Source organism: Epinephelus moara, chromosome 18, assembly GCF_006386435.1.
Source record: "Epinephelus moara isolate mb chromosome 18, YSFRI_EMoa_1.0, whole genome shotgun sequence".
Lineage (NCBI taxonomy): Eukaryota > Metazoa > Chordata > Actinopteri > Perciformes > Serranidae > Epinephelus > Epinephelus moara.
This window is the reverse complement of record NC_065523.1, coordinates 15,239,591-15,260,047: the sequence shown is the minus strand read 5'-3', so window position 1 is coordinate 15,260,047 and position 20,457 is coordinate 15,239,591. Positions and strand designations below refer to the sequence as shown.

General features: G+C 39.7%; 1 long non-coding RNA gene and 1 other non-coding gene across 2 annotated transcripts in view; one reads left to right on the top strand and one right to left on the bottom strand.

Annotated features, from left to right (window-relative positions):
• The window catches only part of LOC126405899 (uncharacterized), a 153,281-nt gene that overhangs the window by 29,916 nt on the left and 102,908 nt on the right, over positions 1-20,457 (top strand). The window lies entirely within an intron of this gene.
• On the bottom strand, positions 456-527 carry trnac-gca (transfer RNA cysteine (anticodon GCA)). Its single transcript has one exon. It is a non-coding gene; the product is annotated as a tRNA-Cys (tRNA).

The window sequence follows — 20,457 nt, the reverse complement described above, 5'->3', positions numbered from 1 at the left end:
GCGCCCTGTGGTCCATTGCCCAATAGGAAATGTAGAATACTCAAAAGTACTTTAAAAGTGCTTGAGTTACTTTTCTCAGGGAGTAACGCAGTAAAGTAACTGGTTACTTTTTAAAAAAGTAAAGCAGTAACATACTTTGATTACTTTTAAAGTAACCCTTACTCAACACTGGTTGTCATTAACACACAGGTCCAAAATACACACACATGCACAAACAGGACCTATACTCTGCCTATACAGAGTGGAGAGATGTCACAGTACCATGGACAGGCACCCCAAGCGGTTGGGGGGTTTGGTCCCTTGCCCAAGGGCACATCGGCAGTGCCCAGGAGGTGAACTGGCACCTCTCCAGCTACCAGTCCACACTCCATATTTGGTCTGGACAGGGACTTGAGCAGGCAACCCTCCAGTTCCCAACCCAGATCCCTATGTGTATGGCCCAATGATAAGATGGCAGCAGGCACCCGGATTTGAACCAGGGACCTCTTGATCTGCAGTCAAATGCTCTACCACTGAGCTATACCCCCACATATAGTAAGCATATTGTCTATGCATAGGGCATCCTATCGGCCAGCAGTGACACTATATCAAAGAAACAAACAGCATAAACTGACTAAAATTTAAGCGTGACAATTCATTTTTGACCTTGGTAACAAGTGTGACAGAAAACCCAAGGTCAGTTTTCCAACATTTTCCAGATCTGAAACTTAAGGTTTTCGAAGTTTGCTCAACCTGACAGTCTCCATGAATAAGATGTGGTTAAAAGCTCTGGAAAAAGCAAGCAAGTAGACCTTGAGACCTTGAGATTTTTTTGTCAAACTATTTAACGATTCTTTCACAATGTCCAAAGACAACATTAAAATATTTACAAGTTGATGCATCAGTGATGGTTAATATTAATGATATTTAAGCACATTTTAGTATTTAAGCACATTTTATTGTTAATTAAAAGTAAAATTTCCTTCTAACAAAGTTTCCCATTGTTGTATTTCCTCAGTAAAGCATCTCAATACTTCTTCCTTCACTGATTCCAATAAACAGTTTCAATTTGAAGCCAGTTATTGTTTTGCTGGCACACACTCAGCTCTCCAAATTAAAATTAATCCTCGCCACAATTGTGCAATAAACATGCTCACCCTCTATCTAATCTCTAAGTTCTGAATGGTAATTCTTTATCTTGTCATTGACGGATGACGATGAAATCTATTCATGATGTAATACTTTAATGGTATTCGCATTTTCTTTACATAATTATTAGCATGAGAATGGAGTCCGTCTTTAGTGTTTCATCTTCCTCAAGACAAAGCTTTCTCGGAGGATGTCGTAGTGTGACAGGTCTGACTGCCTCCTTAGAGATGAACTGCGGCTTCGCTCCGTGATGAGGCAGAGGAAAATAGAGAAAGGAAATATCTTTGGCAGATGCTGGGCTGTCTCATATTGTCTCACATGGGACTTAACACATTTAGGATCCCGCGGGACTCAACAAACAAACAACACCTTCCCAACAAACACACAATCCCTCAGCTGCTGGAGAGGCAGCGTTTTTATTTTTAATTTTTGTGTTTGGGATATTTTAAGATAGATGCCTATCGTGCCCTCCCGGTGCCACCTGAGGCTGACTGCGCACCGCCGAGTGTTTCTTGTTGGCTCTCTGGACACAGTGAGTCTGCAGCAGCCTGTTCTGGTCCTTTCCATCCCGCTCCACGGTGAAGCTGCCCCGACCAGCTGGTGGAGCTGGGTAGCTGCGGGCCGCCTGGCCCCTGATCAAGTATTGATGTCTGCCTTTCCGTGCTGGCTGACTCACCAAAGAAGAGCTCTACGAGACAGAGATGGAGAGGAGCTCCAGAGAGGATGGTGGTTTCAAAGGGTAGCTTGCATAAAAATCGAAGAGCTAATTGCACTGTTTTGAGCCGAGATTATTTCTTACATGCATATTTTAATAGAAACTGTATCTAACTTCCTTAAACACATCCAAATCCCTGGTTGGCCCTTACCACTCATTTGCTTCACATTTGACATATTTACTTAAAGCACTGCATCAATTCAGTGTGGTTGAGATCTAACAGTATATGAGAAACAGCATGACTGTATGCCTCTGTGTCCAGCCTCATCAGTGGCAGGTGCTTTGGCAAAGTGTAATAAACTAATCACAGTTGCTGACCTTTTAAAGTCCCATCCTGCTGTGCATGGATAATCTCCATGCAGGCTGTTGTCAGTGTGCATGGGTCAGACAAGACAGCTAGAACTCTCTCTGATGTGGTTGGGTTAGATTGATCTGGATGTCCTGTTTTCTTCTGTGTGTAGTGAAGCATTGCTGCTGATTTGTGCTCTCAGGTCCACCGCTTCTCCAAACTCAATACAGTTTACCAGTTCTGTGGTTTAATCAGTTTATGGTCACTGGTTTGTACGATTGGCTGACCACATGAGGCCTTACCTGCTACCTAATTATGTGAGTTCAATGTATGTAGTTATGGAGCAAATAGCCTTTTCTCTCCTGTGTTGTGTGTGTGTGTGTGTGTGTGTGTGTGTGTGTGTGTGTGTGTGTGTGCATTTGTGCAAGGGTTGGAAATCAGGTAATCGACCTTTTCCTTCAAAGGAACCCGCAAATTCTCAGTGGTTTCACTAAATGAGACCAGTAAATTGTCTGTGATGTCCTTTGTTTTGTATCTTAAAACCTTTGCGCTTTCGGCGCTTTTAAATCTGGCAGATTGGTCTATCTGAGAACAAGACTGCGGGCCACGTTATCAGAGTAAGAATCACCTTCATTTGCCAAGTGCATGTCCACAAACAAGGAATTTGATTTTGTTTTTTGCTTTTTTGCATTGCTCTCAATGTGCTTACATAGAAGCAGACATAGCAACTATAACAACAAAGCTGGACAAATAAAGGTAAATCACACAGGACTATTATGTAGGCTACACAGGTATGTGAAAAAATAGGTGCGTGTATATATATAAATTATACAAATATATCTATAAAGCACCAATGACCAACAATGAAAATAAAAAAAATTATGTAAAGAAAAAATACTGAATGGATATACATTTTTTATGCATAGGAAGTGCATCAATACATGTCTATATACTGTATACAGCATTCAGGATTTATATTGACAGTGACATCAGTGTTCATCAGAGTAATGGCCTGGGGGAAGAAACTGGTCTTGAGTCTGGTTGTTTTGGAGCGCGGTGCTCTGTAGCGCCTCCCAGAGGGGACAAGTTTAAACAGGTTGTGTCCAGGTTGTGGCGAGTCTGCAGTGATGTTACCTGCACATTTCCTGATTTTATTAGGTGTATACGTCTTGAATGAAGGGCAGGCTGGCCCAAATGATCAGGGGTTTAAGATTGAAGGGCTGAAACCTTATTATATTTACTTTGACTTTATTGCTTTTTTTCTTCAGAAATATTTTTGTTAGTTCCCGTGAGATGGTACATTGTAGACACATTAAATTTACACCAATGATAGGAAGTTGTGTGCAAACGCTGTTCAAAAAATTAAACGCCAGTCGGCTAGATGGGATCGCTATAATTAGATCCAAAAATTTAATTTTTGAAAGGCAACGCCCCTCACACCGTATATCGGATGGACTTTAAATTTGACACAAAAATGCAGCTCGGTGTGCTTTACAAAACACATAAAAACCACTAAGTTCCAAAGTTAAATTGTCCACTATTTTGAATTTTTATGGAGAAAAAAAAGGACATCTCCTCCTAAACTGTAGGTCCAATTCATACCAAACTTTCTGTGGATAATTATTGGAACAAGTTTTATCAAAGGTTATCGAAATCTCATTGACATCTTATCACGTTTTAAGGATATTGACGAATGAACTTCAAAAGGGGCGTGGCTCAGCACATAAATGGACGTAACTCCATAACCATTGGGCCAATACTCCCAAAACCTGTAGGATTTGTCCACATAAGTGAACATACCCTAAGATTTTCATTCAGCTGAATCACTTGGGGTGCTACAAATGTAGAAATGAGCGTGGCATAACACAAACTAAACGGTATTTAGAAATTGTTGGTCTAATCATTCCAAAACCTGCAGGATATGTCAAATAATAATGTTGAACCAAGTATGTAAAATTATTTTGAAATCGCTCAATAGGGGGCGCCAACAGTTCCAAACAATTGCATTGTCCTTTTGCAAAAACGTGACCATAAATCAGTGATAGGGTTTGTGCAAATATCACCAAACTTGGTGGATATTTTTAACTAAGCCAATGAAGCATGTCCTGAAAAGCTCTCTGCAATTTACCAATAGGAAGTCAAAGTGGCCCAGCACAGATTTGGACGTAAATGAATGAGCTTCTGTCCGATCATCATAAAACCTGTTGCTTATTTTTTATACAGGTGTCGTCAGCTGTCGAAGAGCTTGATCCTACTCAGCTTTCAAGTTTTAAAGGTCCATGCTGGCTTGAACCCTGCAGTCTCTTGCGGCTATATGTTTTTCTGCTGCCCTGACTCTTTGTTTTAATCTGTTCCTGTCCTGTGCTGGATGTGCAGAGAACAGACTGGATTATATCAGTGCCGAATTGAATCAGCAGCTCCTGAGGCAGGTTGAACTTACTGAGTTGGCGTAGGAACACTATTCCACAAGCACTTTTGATGGAGTGTACCGGCCCCTTAAGAGTACAGTCATGCTGTGGGGCTGTATTGAATGTTACTGCTAACATGGCAATATGCCCACAATGATAGTGCTGACATGCTGCAGGCAGGTATAATGTTTACTATGTTCAGCATCCCAGTTTAACGTGTTAGCTGCTAATGTTTTAAGAATTAGCACTAAACAAAATGTCCAGCTAAGACTGATGGAGTCAGTATCCAATAGTGAGACAATTCAGCCTGGACTTAAGTGGGGGACTGATGGATCAACTGTTGTCCACTGAGACATGCAGCCATCATGACTAAAAACTGTGTATTTTACACATTATCTGAACAAAACTGTATTTCATTGAGCCTTTTAGATGCACACCAAATTATGGGATATTAATTATCGACAGTTATCTCAGTTCGTGTTTGTTCCCTACAGTATAAAACAACTTTCTATACTTTATTTAAAATGCTATGAATATTTTTCACACTTAATGCAGATTTTTTGTTACCATGCATATTTTCAGCCTGTTTTGTGTATCATCATGTTCAGCTGCTGTTATTTTTGCACATGCTGTGATTTAAATTACATTGAATTTTTCATCCTTTTCACCCCATTCACTCAATTCTGTTTCATATCACATGTTTTATTTTCTGGTGTCATTTGCTGCAGCAACAGCACAGTTTTATCAAGGGAATCATTAAATTTTCATCAGAAAGTGCTACAAAAAGAATTCAGTTTCTTTGAAACTTCTCAGGTCTTCTAAACTACAGTCATCTAAATTAATAAATAAACAGAATTCACTCATTTATTTGTGTCTAAAGTTTGGCTATTGATGCAAAGGATGCTCTCAGGATGTTTGCAACTAATTCAGATTATTGCAGCTCATTTTTTTTATGGTTTATTACTTGATTATTTTTATGTTAAATGTCAGTGAACATTGCAGATTATTGTTTTGCTTTAGATGTACTGAATAAGATTAACTGTCAGATTTTTTTCAATGTGTAATGGTGCAATGCCACCAGTTATTTTGTCCAGTGTGTATCTGATGCACCCTTAGCAAACTTCCTTCAATGCCAAAGAGATTGATTTCCTGGTGACTCATTTCATCAGGATTCAAATAAAATACTGAATCTCGAGGGTTTTCTTTTGAGCCGCTGATCTGATGCTTCCCAGGAAATCTATTTTATGTATTTTCCAGAGACAAAAATTAAATATTGACTGCTGCAATAAATATTACTATAGTTTCCTTATTGAAGTGACAACTTAAAAGCAAAAAGCAGCCATTAGCAGAGCTAACTCTGAAAGGTACAAAGGGTCTGATCTAAACAGAGAGCAGTGTGCGAATAGGGAAAAAAAACAAAAACAAACACAAAAAAAAAACCAGATAAATGAAACAACAAAAGACAGATGAGAGAAAAAGAGAGATGCATGCTACGTGCCAGGAATAAATGGTTTGATCATGTTCTCAGCACAGAGATGATGTTGACAAATGAAGACAAGGCAGAAAAGCTTAACCGCTGCTTCATTTTTCTTAAATCCACTCAGATTGTTGCATAAATTAAATGTTATGCTGTTAATGTTGTTTTAGTAAAACAAAAACTAAAACAAACAAAAAAAAGAATTTTGAGCGTATTATTTCCATTCCCCCATGTGCAACCACTTTGAAGCCAATTTTCATAGTGCCCAAACAGCGGTACTACAATTTTCAGGGTCCCATTGACTTACATTGGGAAAAAGACATCTGTAAATCAGTGGATTCCTTTTTATTGAGCGACATAACCACCGTGAAATGACTCGTTTAAAGATCAGAATTTGATCCATTTGGTCTGCTAACATTTTTGAAGTCTAGAAGAGCCGCAAAATCTAATCATATTATCCCCATTCAAGTTAGCAGAGCGCTGAACTGGAAGTTAGCCACTTAGCCAGCAGCAGGTAGATGCTTGGCTGCACTCGGTTGTGCTCAGCTGCCATAAATCTCTGGTCTGCCTACTCTAGTGGCAGCACAACGTTATCTGAGTGATTTTATATGTGGCACCAGAACAATTTGGTCTCATGCGCCTTTTAGCAACTTTTATAGAAATGAACAGGGCGCTGCTGCCAGTGCTTTATCCAGGTCTACTTACACATCCATGATTGTGTCCTATATTGCATCTGAGATGAGTTTTCATGATATTTTATTGGAACTTTTATATGATTCTCTGTCTGTATTATGTTTTTTGTTTGATTGTTTGTTTTAAGAATCATACTTTCTGAAAAATCCAGTGCTTTCTTCTCCCTGACACTTGGCCATTGTCCTGTTAGCCCTTTGGTTGTTTTAACTGCGTAGTGCATATTTTTCTAATGCGTGACAAGGCCATTTAACAGAGAGTGACGGCTCTGTGAATACGGCTTGTGTTCAGGTCTTACTCTTGCTCTTATCCTGTTAGATTTTCTTTGAGGTTTATATCTTGAATAATAATCTAAACTTATAAAATAACAATTTTAATTCGTTTTTTTTCACAGATATGCTTGAAATGTTGAGATCTAGGCCCGCTGTATATATATATATATATATATATATATATATANTTAGCCTTATTGGGGGTAGGGACCCCCAGCTTGGGAAACAATGATCTAACCCTTGGCAAGAAGGGGAATAAGTAAATTTCGCAAAATGTCAAACTAAAGACTGCCCTAGGAATGAGTCCTAAAACCCAGAAATTAGTTAGCATTTTTCCACTTCCTCTTCCCTTGTCATGAAGTCAGTGGATTTTGGTTGGATGTCCAAAAGGTGTGTGGTTACCACAAGCTTAAAAAGACTTTCATGTTTTGTTTTATGACATACAATACATCAGTAAATAGTCTGAAAAAAGACGGTTGCTAACAAGTGGCTAAATGAGACTACCGAACGTCATCATGCCGAACATGGCTTTACAGTCAGGTTATGGTGGTGACATCAAGTCATGGGACTGTAGTGTAGTTCGTTTATAACGTAATATTAGCTTTTTGCTTCTGGCAATTGCATTTAGGCTTCAGAAATCTCAAAAGAGTGTTAGGAAGATTATCTTGCTGAGCATAACACATAAGTATCATAAACTTTTGTATGCTACAGGGCTTATTCTCTGCAATAATCCAAAATCCAATGGAAAAATCTCATTGGCTTTTTGATTAGGGAACCAGGGCAATGCTAACTTCAATGTCAGTGTACAGAAAATGTCATCCCTGGAGCACTCTATTCTTTTCATGAGACTTTTGCTCAACAGCCTCTGTACCAGGACAGTATCAGGAGTGGATTAAAAACCGTACTCTGTCTTTCTTAACGCCTTACAGACATGTTCTATGAGCTGTACCTCACTTTACAGTCCATATATTTCTGATCATTCTCAAAAATGTTGGTCTTACGTTTTCTACGATGGGCTGAATATCACCTTATTGAGATGTGCAAATGAAACACCTTCGGTGATGATTATGCTAATACAGGAGAAGCTGTGACTGTGCCAAGCGCTTGTTGAGTGTCTGAATCTTAAAGTCAGTATTAGAATCTCTTTCATGCAGCCTGGTGGCATAAGATGAATATTCTTGAATGGATGTGGAGTTTTCTCCTCTCAGCTGAGGATTTCACATGCAGGAACCCTGTTAATGCTCCATGTGATGACAGCTGAGAAATCTGAGGAAAGTCTGACATTTGACATTTTATGTATTTAAAGATGACACTTATATACCCATACTATAGGTGGTGAGACACACTGTGCAACCACACACTTCTACATCAGCCTGATTTTGGGGAACTCTGTCAGGGTTTAATCTTGTTCAAACTCCCTGCTGAGTGCAAATGTTTCCACCACCACACAAATAATCCTTGGGGTTGCAGTAATTAAACCAGCAGGGGAGAGAGAGAGAGAGAGAGAGAGAGAGGATCAGTGAGTATCAGTGTTACCTACATGGCATCAGAAGCATCCCTCTCCTCTCCGACTGGCTGACCACAGCAGTTAAGAGCTTATTGGCCACATTTATGGAGGTTTATTGAGACACTTTACTCAACACTGGTTTTATACTGTGCAAAGGGCATCTTGCTGTAGTGGTGTAAATATAGTATTGTGGTGTTATTGTGGTTTAATTTCCATGTAACACTTAAGTGTTTGTGGGGTAAATGTGGCTAAGTGATACACTGCATCATTCCATTTTATAGAGAGGTGTCGCCATAAAAAACATTCATTGGTTTGAATATTTCATTCGGAGTTAGCTGTTAGCTGGGAAAGAGGTGGTTTTGAGGACCTTTTTGAATACTGGCAGTGTGGTGGCATTTTTGAGGTTTGGTAGTGAGTTCCACAGAGAAGGGGGCTGCAACTGAAAACGACCTGTCACCCCAGGTTCAATGCTAGGTCTTGGGGAATTGCAGGTTGGCGTTAACAGAGCAGAGACACTGGCAGAGAGGGGGGGGGGGGGGGGTTGTTAAGGGCCTTGTAGGTGGTGAGTAGGATCTTGAAGTTTATCCTTCAATTAAGCGGGAGCCAGTAAAGGTCGTCGAGGACTGGGGTGATGTGGTACCCGAGTGGGTACTGGTAAGTAGACAAGCAGCAGAACACACTTTAGTTTGTTAAGGAAAGTTTTTTGTGGTGCCGTAGAGGATACTGTTGCAGAAGTCAAGCCTGGATGTTACAAGTGCATGGATAAGGTTTTCTGCAGCTGGGACCGGAAGGAAAGGGTGAGGTCGAAGATAACTCAGAGGTTGTGGACTTTGGTGAAGGGGGTGACAATGGAACCATCAGTGCTGAGTGGATAATGGAGTCTGGGCCAGTGATTTTTTGTCTTATTGCTACTGAGATTCAGAATATTTCTTTGCATCCATGTGTTGCTGTCCGTTCGGCAGAAGGTGAGGGTGGAGTGAGTAGAAGCAGTGATGGTCTTGGATGAGTGGTAGATTGAATTGTCATCCGTACAACAGTGAAACTGGAAGCCATGTTGACAGTGGATCTGTCCAAGTGGCACGAGGTAAAGGATGAAAAGAAGGGGACCAAGCACTGAACCTAAGGGGATGCCACAAATAACAGGAACTATGGATGATTTACAGTTGTTGATAGAGATGACTTGATGTCTGTCAGAGAGGTAGGACTGGAACCAGGATAAGGCAGTGCCAGTAATACCAAGGATGGATTTGAGGTATGTAATGAGAGAGGAAAGGTCGATAGTACCAAAAGCAGCACTGAGGACAAGAAAGATGGTGATAAACCAGAACTAAGAACTATAACATGCTCATATAGAATGTATATGTGATACTGTTTTTCAATGTGAAGATGATTTTAAACAGCATAAAGGCCTATAATAATGGCTTTTTGGTCACTTTGGGGCAGCACAAACTAAAACACAACATTATCACCGTAAAAAGTTAATATGACAAACCGGTACCTATGTACCACCCAGGGGTCGCGTTAAGCAGATATTCTCGGTCACTGACCGTTTTTTCACAACAATGACCGGAAAATCTGAAGGCCGTTGGTTATTTTGACTGGTTCCAATTACCACCCCTGCCCACAAGTGCACAGTCAGTGGTTTAAGTGGCTGCCGTTTTCACACTGCAGAGAAAAAGTCATTCATCTGGTTCATGTAGCGTTGTTGATATAACGGCCTGGACACACCAGATGCGGTAGTGCCGCAGAAGTCCTACTCGCAGGCGCTTGACTGTCCACACAGGCAGCGCATTTCTCCTGCGCTCCCCGCACCGGTTAAACATTGACTCCACTCGTCTGTTCCCATCAGTACTCGTTTTTTCACTTCAACAGGTCATTTTAAACATGGGTAAGGCCATATTTTAATCGTTTTTTTATAACGTAATAAGTTAACAATTTGTCATTGCATGTCCATGTATTGAGCGTGTTGGATAAACACTGAATGAATAGAGCATATTGTTCTGACCATTTTATTCATGTAGTTATGTCTGTAGGCTCGGTGACACAAAATTAAAATTGTACCACCCAATATCATTTATGTACAAATAATTTGCTACAGCAAATTTGTATTGCGCGAAATGTATTGCCCACTGCATTACATTTTCAATCAACATAATGAGGCAAATCACAAAAATGTTGATAGGGTTTGTGTCAGTAAAATGTTCATTGACAATATCAGTTGTTTTCTGATAAAATATACAACATACAAATAAAGTCTGCTCAAATAATAACAGTCACCTTGATATACTTTTCATGGTTGTGTTTAGGTACTGACTGTGCTTAAGTTAAAAATAATAAAAAGATCATGGTCTTGGTTTAACACAAAAAAAGTTCAAAATGACTTGAATCATTACACAGAATATAATTATATACAATTTAAATGAAACCATAATGTTTCCTTAACTTTAACATTAACATTAATGGAACTAATACAATTTTGCTGAAATAGATTAAAAAAAAATCTTCAGCAAAACTTTGGAAAGAAAAATTAGAGCTGACACCAACAATGTCACTGTGTGCAATGCATTTGGTTCTTCTGAAAGCTGAATTAAAGGAGCAATCTGATATTTGAATCAGATCTGAGATTTGTCCCAGGGAGGGTGGGGTGGTCACATCTGTATATAATCCTGCTTTTTTTGTCCTTTGTGAATAACATGCCTGCATTATAAATCCATCAGACATGAAGCAACATTACAATCGTTAATCTTATATTCACTCTCCTTGTTGCTTGGTATTGGTCTCCACCAACTCCTGAGGGAAATATCTGTCTCTTTAGCTAATAAATACTGTTTACCAGCTATTTGTTGACTTTGTTTGTCTGCTGTTTGGTGCTGAGCAGGTAGCATATAGTGGACATATCAAAGCTTTTACACGGACAGCTGCCTGCTGCTGGTGGAAACAAGTTCAATGAGAGAGCTGAGAATGAACCAAAACACTAAAGTCGGGGCGGCAAAACCAAAACACAGAGCTAAAAGACATTGAACACTCAGAGCTGAGCGACACCTTTCACAATAATAGCCTTCATTTGACTTGTTTTTTATCTAAGAACACTTATTAATTCAGCTTTAAAGCTACTTAAGTGGAAACAAATGGGAAATGAATTAATCAATTGCTTCAAAGAAGTTACCTCACTGGAGATTCCCTGTCAGTTAAATTCTGATTATTAACATTATGTAAAGAGATATTAGTCGCTGTGGAGTTCTTTTCTTCTCATTTCTTTTTATTCCTTATTCTTTAAACTGTTTACAAAGAAGTCAATTCTTCCTCTGCCTTCTGGGGTTTTCCGAGCCCTTGCTAAAGACTTCACCTCAAACAGGACGAAGAGCAAATATCGAGTGGCTCAGAAGAAGTTGATCTGTAATTGTATCCCACAGCAGCTGAACTTTGCTGAGTGTTGCTCTGAAAACACAAAGCCCTACTCCAGCTTTACAGTTAGCGTCTTAAAAGGGTTTGCTGTTCTCTTCATTTCAGCTCAGAGATGATCCTACAGGCTTTGCGTGTGCGTGTGCGTGTGCGTGTGCGTGTGCATACTAACCAATATTACACATTGCACATTCAGGCATGAATTCGTCACTGGTTGTAACAGTTAGATATACAGTAAGAAAGTGCTCTTAGTGCTGCATGCAAATTAGCTGTTTCATTGGGCCTACTATACATACTATAATATTTCTGAGCTTTTATGGTCCATCTGTTTGTTAGCTTTAAAATTTGGACCACCTGGCTCCTTCAACTCCTTTTCATTTTCTTGCACTTCTCTAAAACAATCTTGTTTAGCCTGATAATGAGACACAATCACCATTTTGTTCCTTTTTTTAAATTCAGTCTTGAATAGCCATTTTGTGTTGGAAAGAGGGCTGGTTTTTGGTTGACACAGGCTGTGGTAAAGGTCACTATGAGCAGTTAACATATGCTAATTTCAGAAAGTTGACTTCCAAGAATCTGTATCAGGTCAAATGTGTTTTGAGTGAAACCTAATCCTGTTTTTTAACTATGTGAAAGGTTAAATGATATTTTAATGAACAAAACAAAATCTGTTAAGTGGTCGTACTGAATATTATCTGCTCTTGCAAACTGTAGCATAATGTTTTTATGGTTGGGTAAAGCAGGTCAAAGCACTTGGGTAAGGTTAGGCAGAAATCCTCATCATGGTTAAATATTAAAAAGCTAACAGTGACACAACATGATTATTTTTTCAACATTTAATTCAAATAACAATCTTGTGTTTCGGTAGCCTTATCCTAAACACACATGGGACCCAGCTAACAAGATGCAAACACCAAAGTTCATGTGCCGTGTGTCTGCCATCCACCTCAACCACCTCCCTATGACATTTGTGTGGTATGAAAGATGGAAAAAAATTGGGGAAGCATTTCCTCCAAAAACAGAATTGGCAAAATTATTAAATGGTTAATAAATGAGCACAACACCAGACATTTAAATTGCTGAAAGAACTAGAGATGGTGTGCAGCGATTCGGTTGTGGACCCAGGCTAGATGCTTTTACTATCTTAATGATGTTCTGTGTATTGTGTATGTTTATCAAAGTTAATATCTTTCTAGTTCCCTCTGTAGAAAAGAGGAAGCAGTATATTGTGCTCATCTGAAATCTAGGTTTCCAAGGCAGACAAGTAGGAAACTAAAAAGACAGATTGCAAACAAACAAGAAGTGGAGAGGAAGACAGAGAAAGGCAGCCATACCTGGCAGTCATGTTGCTGTCACTACAAATAGAATTTAAGAGGTTTCATTTAAGTGGGTTTTTGAAACTGCCACAGGTAGGCTATGTGTCCTTCCTCTTTCTCATCAGTGTGAAGGGTTATACCTGTGATCAGTAACAAGCTGACAACCATAAATAAACTTTATAGGAATTGAATTTTTTCTAAAAAAAAAAAAGAAAGAAAGAAAAAGAGAAATAACGGCATGAAGTCACCATCAATAACTTCTAAGAAATACTCAATAAAACAGACAGTATTTTTCTTCTTGCTAGAACATAACTTACAGGATATTCTTTGAGTCACATCTTGCATTAATGTCATTTTGCCGTCAATCCAACAGGCTCTGGGTGTGACTCACAGGACCTCAGACGTCAGAGTGAAAACTTGTCAAATGGAAAGGAGAGACAGAGTAAAGGGTTTAATCACACAGCCTGGAGTTAGAACCATGTAAACTGCGCACACACTTTATTGTGGCCTCAGACGGTGTTATGATGACGGCGGTGCAGAATCAGGCGGTGAATGAGCAACTTTGTGTGATACGTGAAAGTCAGCAGGGTCCGACGGGGAGGTGACTGAGCTTTCCTGTTAGGTCCAGGCCTTCATTAACCTGTTTGCCTGTGACTTCGTGTCTCCTTGTCATCCCATCATTCTGACGTCCTAAGGGCCGGTGGGAAGCCCAGGGAGGGGCTGACTAAGGTTGACAGAGTGCCAGCCCCTGCATGTCTTCCCCCACCTCGCGCTCTTCTTACCCCCCCTGGATCCACATCCAGCTGCTGAATCACAGCTGAACAGCATGGCTGATGGGAACTGACAGCCTGTCTGCCTGCCTGACTGCCTGTGGACATGCTAAGTGTACTGACTTTCACATACTAATGTTGAGGTCAGGGGTCATACAGTATGGGAGCATGCAACACATGACTGCTGGGGTGAGCAGGCATCAGGGAAGGAGTATGTGCAAGTGTGCATGCATTTATTCTCCTTGTATAGAACATATGCATAAGTGAGCCCATCGTCACTAGGAAATGTGTTAGTCTAGAGCACTGATCAGCAAATTATGTTTGTCTTTTTTATCAGTGAAAGTTGAATCAACCAGTGACATAGGTCCATTAATGTTTTTTGTGGTGTTGTCTTTTACGAAACCATATTAATGTCCATGCCTTGCCTCTCCACGTGCAAATGTTCCAACATGTTCCGTCACTGCATCCTGGGCTCAGATGTCCAGGACAACTGTGATTGGTTTAACAAAATACAAACAAGCCAGAGCATTTTTTTTCCCTCTATAGCAAAATGATAATATATGTTCCAGACCTTTCTGTTGCGCTGACACAGTGCTGTGAGAATAGGTCCGGCTAAGCGAGAGTATGTTACCAAGGTAAGAGAGAATATGATATATGATTCAGTGTTTTTCAGAAGATTGAACTACCCTACAGTATATGACATAAAGTTAGCTCCACCTTGCTACTTCGATAATAATATGATAGTAATCTGATGTGTAAAATGATGAATGCATTTTTCTGCATGGCTACTTTTACTTTTGGTACTTTAGATACATTTTGATGCAAATACTTTTTCCTGAAGTAAAAATTTGAATGCATGACTTGTACTTCTAACAGTGTAGTACAATGTGGTGTTGCTACCTTTATTTTCTGGACATTACATTGAGAGCACTAATAGAGCAGCAAACATCTATTTGCTGTGTGAGGACATAGTGGAGTAAGTGTGTGTTGGAAGCCGAGCTTTTCTGCAGTGCAGACATGTTAGTGCATGTGAGTCCCAGTGCCTGTATCCCGCTGGCTAGCTAATCACCGTCACCCTGAACTGCACTCACATGGCGGTTGCCTATGACAATACCGACCTGACCCACGTAGTTGTCACTGAAGCCCCGGGTAACACCATTAGCTGTGTCAGCACTGATGCCATTGTTAGCACTGTCCACACTGTTCGCCAGCACGTCAACCACTTCCATGTTGAGAGCCATGTGCCGACAGTCTGAATCAGACACTGAATCATAGATATGCTGCGAGTGCCGCACACAGCTCCTTCAAACACTGAAGGAATGGAAGAACTAGAAAGAGAGACACGATGTGTGTGATAAGGCTTCATGTGGAGAAGAAGCTCTAATCTGGGATGTAGAGCGAGACGTAGCTTTTATGTGACGGTGCTGTAGTGGCAGCGCCCACCAGTGAGCCTGACACCCTGCTGATCATGAGACATCTGGGTTAGGGACCTGAAACTAGGCTGGCAGAGAAAGATGATGGGGGGCTATCATCATTGTCATGGTAAAAACACACTCAGCTGCATTTATGTCTTTCTAGGCTGCTCTGTATAGTGTTGACTTGTTTTTCATTTAGTAGCCTACAATCTTTATTCATGAAATACCTGATTTTTCCACACTATCAAACAAAAACAGATATATTCATTATCTGGTTGTTTCAACACTTTTATGAAGCAGTTGTGTTTTCTGACAGTTTCCTTTGCTTTTGAACGTTTGTGACATTTCGTGACAGCATACTGTGTTGAAAGGGTTCCTCAAAAACCCTTTTTCATGCTCAGATTAATTTTGTTTTGATGACGACGGCCGGGATGATAGCCGGTGTTAGTCGCAATCTAAAATTGCATATAAAAGCAATTGAACTTTGAATGGCAGCGAACCTTGGCAGCAGCTCTCCTAAATGCTCCCGCTGTCACTGTGATGGCGAGAAGAAATGTTAAATGTGAAATCTAAATGTCTCTCTGAAACGGCAGCTCTGTTAGATCGTTTTGTCACACGTTCCTTATTGGTTGCCAACTGCGAGGCTCTGTTGTCTGAAAGGAACGCTGAAGGTCAGTGTTTCAGTTTACTTTGAGTGTGTTTGCGATCTATTTTCAGTAACTCCTGTCCCTTTTGCCTAAGTGCACCTCTGTGTCTCCTTCTCCACTAAGAGGATCTCCCGCTGTGACTTCACCACTGATCAATTTGATAGTCAAAAAAACATTTTGGAGTCTTGCGTTAAAAGGTCAGACACAAATGTGCTCTTTCACCTGCTTTAATAGAAATATTGATGAGAACAAGCGGCTGCATGACTTCTCCTGTATTATTAACAACATCATTTGTAGTGTATAAAAGCTCATTCTAGCCTTTGATAATCATGGTGATGTCCTACTTTCTCCACCGTGCACATGTAAAAACACACGACCAGAAATAGACTCATGTATGGCAGCCCATGTATGTGAACAGATGCTCACTTTCTCCAGCATGTCCACTGACTAGAAAAATCACCCGTCAGAGCGATTTATCTCGCTGCCTTTCAGCCCGATGGCTTGTTGTCGTCGTGTTGTAATTAAAAATGACACCTGGCACGGATTTTTTTTTATTTTTTTTTTACACATGCTGGTGATCTAGTTTTGGTTGCTTGTCAGCCACCCGTGCTAAATATGGAGACACATAAAACGCTCAGCCCTCGGCCAACCAGGTTGCTTTCAGTGGATTCTTATTTTAACAAACCACAGCAACATCAAGAAGAAGAACCAAGTCTGTCTCGCACAGTTTCAAACTTATGCTGACATGGTGAAATTTAACTAAGTGCATTTAACCAAGTGCTTACCTTAAGAAAAAGATTTACGGTACTTTTACTTCAGTGTTCCCATTTTATGCAGCTTTCTTCCTCCACAACATTTCAGAGGCAGATAATGTACAATTTACTTCACCACATTTATCTGACAGCTTTAGTTACTTTTAAGATTAGAAAGCTCTCATACCCTTTGTGTCCAGAAAACCATGTTTCTCCAGGTGTGTTGATTTTAAATGATTGTGATAAACTGCAGGATCAAGTGTTCCTTTATGTGTTGAGAAAATTCTCTTACTTCTTAAGCTAAATAAACTATTTCAAATCCCTCTTGGATCAGCTGGAAAATGAATCATCACAAAGCGGAAAACAGGTCTGTTGGCTTACAGAGATACATGGTTCTCATGGGACATCGAGCCACAAACTTGTGATGATCTTATAGAATATGATGGATTGCTGTAGATTACACTACCCAACACAACATAAAGGAGTTAAAATTAGCACAGCCTCAAACATCTCCAGCAGTAAAATGCAAGCCACGCATTAATAACAAACATCATAAATAAAATTGTATATCATAAAACACTGACAGGGAACATTTTACTGCTTAATGAGTACTTTTACTTTTAATAATTTAAGTACATTTATTGATTATAGTTACATACCTTTACTTAAATAAGTATGAAGTAAATAAGTATTTCACTGCTAGAAAGATAGTCTTTTAATAAAACTCAACCGTCTGTGTAGTAGAAAGATGCAAATACTGAAAGATGCAAAATCTGAAATTGGTGCTCCATGACCAGAGGAAACGGAGGAAAAGTGCTGTGGCATTTACTTTTGCTCAAGACATCGAAAACCTACAAGTACAATACACTGCGGTGCATACTGGTCCCCTTCAAGGCTATTGACGGTGAAATTAAGAGACAGCCTGAATTGCTGGAGGTGTGTGTTGAGCGTTAGCACACTCCTCCACATGTTGTGGTCCTGTCCAGTTGCACAAAAATTCTGGTCTGCCGTACATGAGAATTTCAAAATGATCCTTAACTTAGACATCCCATTTTGCCCAAACTTGTCTGTCCTGGTTGATGCTGTCCCTCTAAAACCCTTACCTGCATCCCAGGCAGACTGGGTCCAGACGTCCCTCATGCTGGGGAGAAAACTTATTATAACAAAATGGAGGGCAATCACCTTACCACCAGGCAGGCTGTGGTTCTCCCAACTTGGCACTGTGACTGCACGAGGGTCTATATCCTTTAGGCTCATCAATAAGGTGGAGAAATACTATGCTGAGTGGGCGTATTACATCTCCTTCCTGAAGTAACTGTGATACTGTAGTGGCTCAAATGTCTAAAAAAATGATTTAGAAATGTGTCATGTCACATTCAGTTATTTTCACATCACTGCCAATTATTATTAAATTTATTTATCTATGATGCTGTTTTTTCTGTTCAAAAGAAAACCTTAAAAATGACTGATTTGAAAAAAGAATGCACTGTACTGCACCAGACCAATAAGCGCTCCTGCTCGTGGGTCACATCATGTGAGCTTTGTTGTTATTCCGTAGGAAACAATATGGCAGCCACCTGGTAACAAATAATCTCAATTTACAGTAAAAGAACCTTGGTTGAGTTCGATCTGAGTTTTAGAGACTGAGAAAAGGCCGTCTCTCTCAATCCACATCTATGCTCTTGGAGTCGGTTGATGGCAGGCATACGAAAACGTGGAAGTACAATTTGTAGTTCAATCAACAGCCCTAGATCTAAGCGCTGGTAAGATAGTCATTCCATTTACACATACGGCCCATTATGTTATGATACAGAGCTGGTTAAAAATGATCAAAGTACCCCTTGAAATAGAGTTTTGAATGTAGGGCTTTTACTTGTAGTGGGATATTTTCACAGTTTGGTATTACTGAATACCTCTTCCATCACTGGATGACTGAAAATGATCTCCTATAACCAGAAAAGGTTCTGCTCTTAATTCTCTGAAGGAGTGGCATTAAATCAATGAATTGTGTGCGAGAGAGCATAATTTTTAATGTTGTCAGTAAGGCTGTGGAGATGAGATGTGACCTCCACAGTAATGGTGTAGGTGACTACGTGGATCAAAGTAAATCTGAAGCTGTGATGGAGAGCAGATTGATGGCTCAGCCTCAGGATGGAGGGGTTTCAGAGTGTGTGCGGGGGCTTGATGACCATTAGCAGAGTGTAATGAAAAAACTGAGACCACATGAGTGATGAGTTACATGTGTTACTGTTTATGTGTGGGATGTGATGCTGCTGAACCTGACTGATAGCATGGGGAAGTAGAAGGTCCCAAACAGATACAGCGCATAATTTTCATTTTTTTATATGACGAAAATTCAGAAGTCTATAAGTGTTTCATTTTGATATTAAACAGTTTCAAAAAATATTTTTAGATAATATGCAAATTTAAGATTCATATTTCAGTCAACTAAGTTACAACGACTTATACATCTGCATCAGTCTCATGCACGCTGTCGACATTTTTGTGGCAATCTCTTTGTTGCTATTCTACCGGCTCTGACTCAGAAACATGACATGCTCAAAGCTATGATTGACTCTGCGGGGATGCTGGCTGCAGATTAGAGGGCGACACAGGAGTGGATTTCCACTCCTGCCCAATCTCACTCCTGTGACAGAGAGAAAAAAAATCCTGTCCTTTCCCAATCCAGGAGAATGACTCCTGTCCCATCCTGTTCCTGTGTTGTTTTCAAATAATAAAGAAAACACAAGTTACTCATATTAGAACTGCATATTAATATACAGTAAACCTAAGCATATTCAATCAACTATACTGTAGCATAATGCGGAAATAACTGAAGGCTGAAATAAATGAACAGCTGAAACAGCTAAATTGAACATATTTGTTATATTATTTTTTTTATAGTATCTGTCATATTTTTTCAAATTTTTCTATTTTATATTTATGACCTTGCATTTGCATTGTTGCTGGACTTACTGTCATAAATTTTATTTCCTCTGAATATGTTCATTGGATGCACCAAACACCGAGGCACATTCCTTGGAAGCGAAAACCTATTCAGTAAAAAACCTCATTCTGACTTTAACTGCAACAAACATTTGGCAAATAAATAGCACTTATTCTGTTAGCTTAATGCTAACACATAATGGGAATTAGCATTAACAGAAATTAGCATTGTGGTCATGATAATATTATCCTAAAAAACAATCCATTTTACCTCACATGCTTACCTTAAAATGGCACGTGTGCTTATACTTACATGCATATATTTCCTGTACTTTGTGGAAACAAACTAATAGCTGCAGACTTACTTCACATTGCTTACTCAATACAGTTATAAGGATTCTCGTATGGCTCGCTGCTGTTAACTGTTTTTCCCAGTCACACGATGAATAGTTATACTGACTCCCATTCCATGAAAATTCCACAGGAATCCCATAACCCACAGGATTCCTGAAAAATGTCAGCCTCATCTGCACATAGGAGTTTTTATTTTAAGATCTTTCTTAGCTGTTTTTACTAAATTACTGGACAATCGGGGTGTGCCATATCATCTCGTCTAGATAATAGTGGTATAATTTTTAATATCATATGAAAAATTCACATCATGATACTCGCAATATGTATATATTGTATATACATAATATATACTTCTATACTGTTACCCAC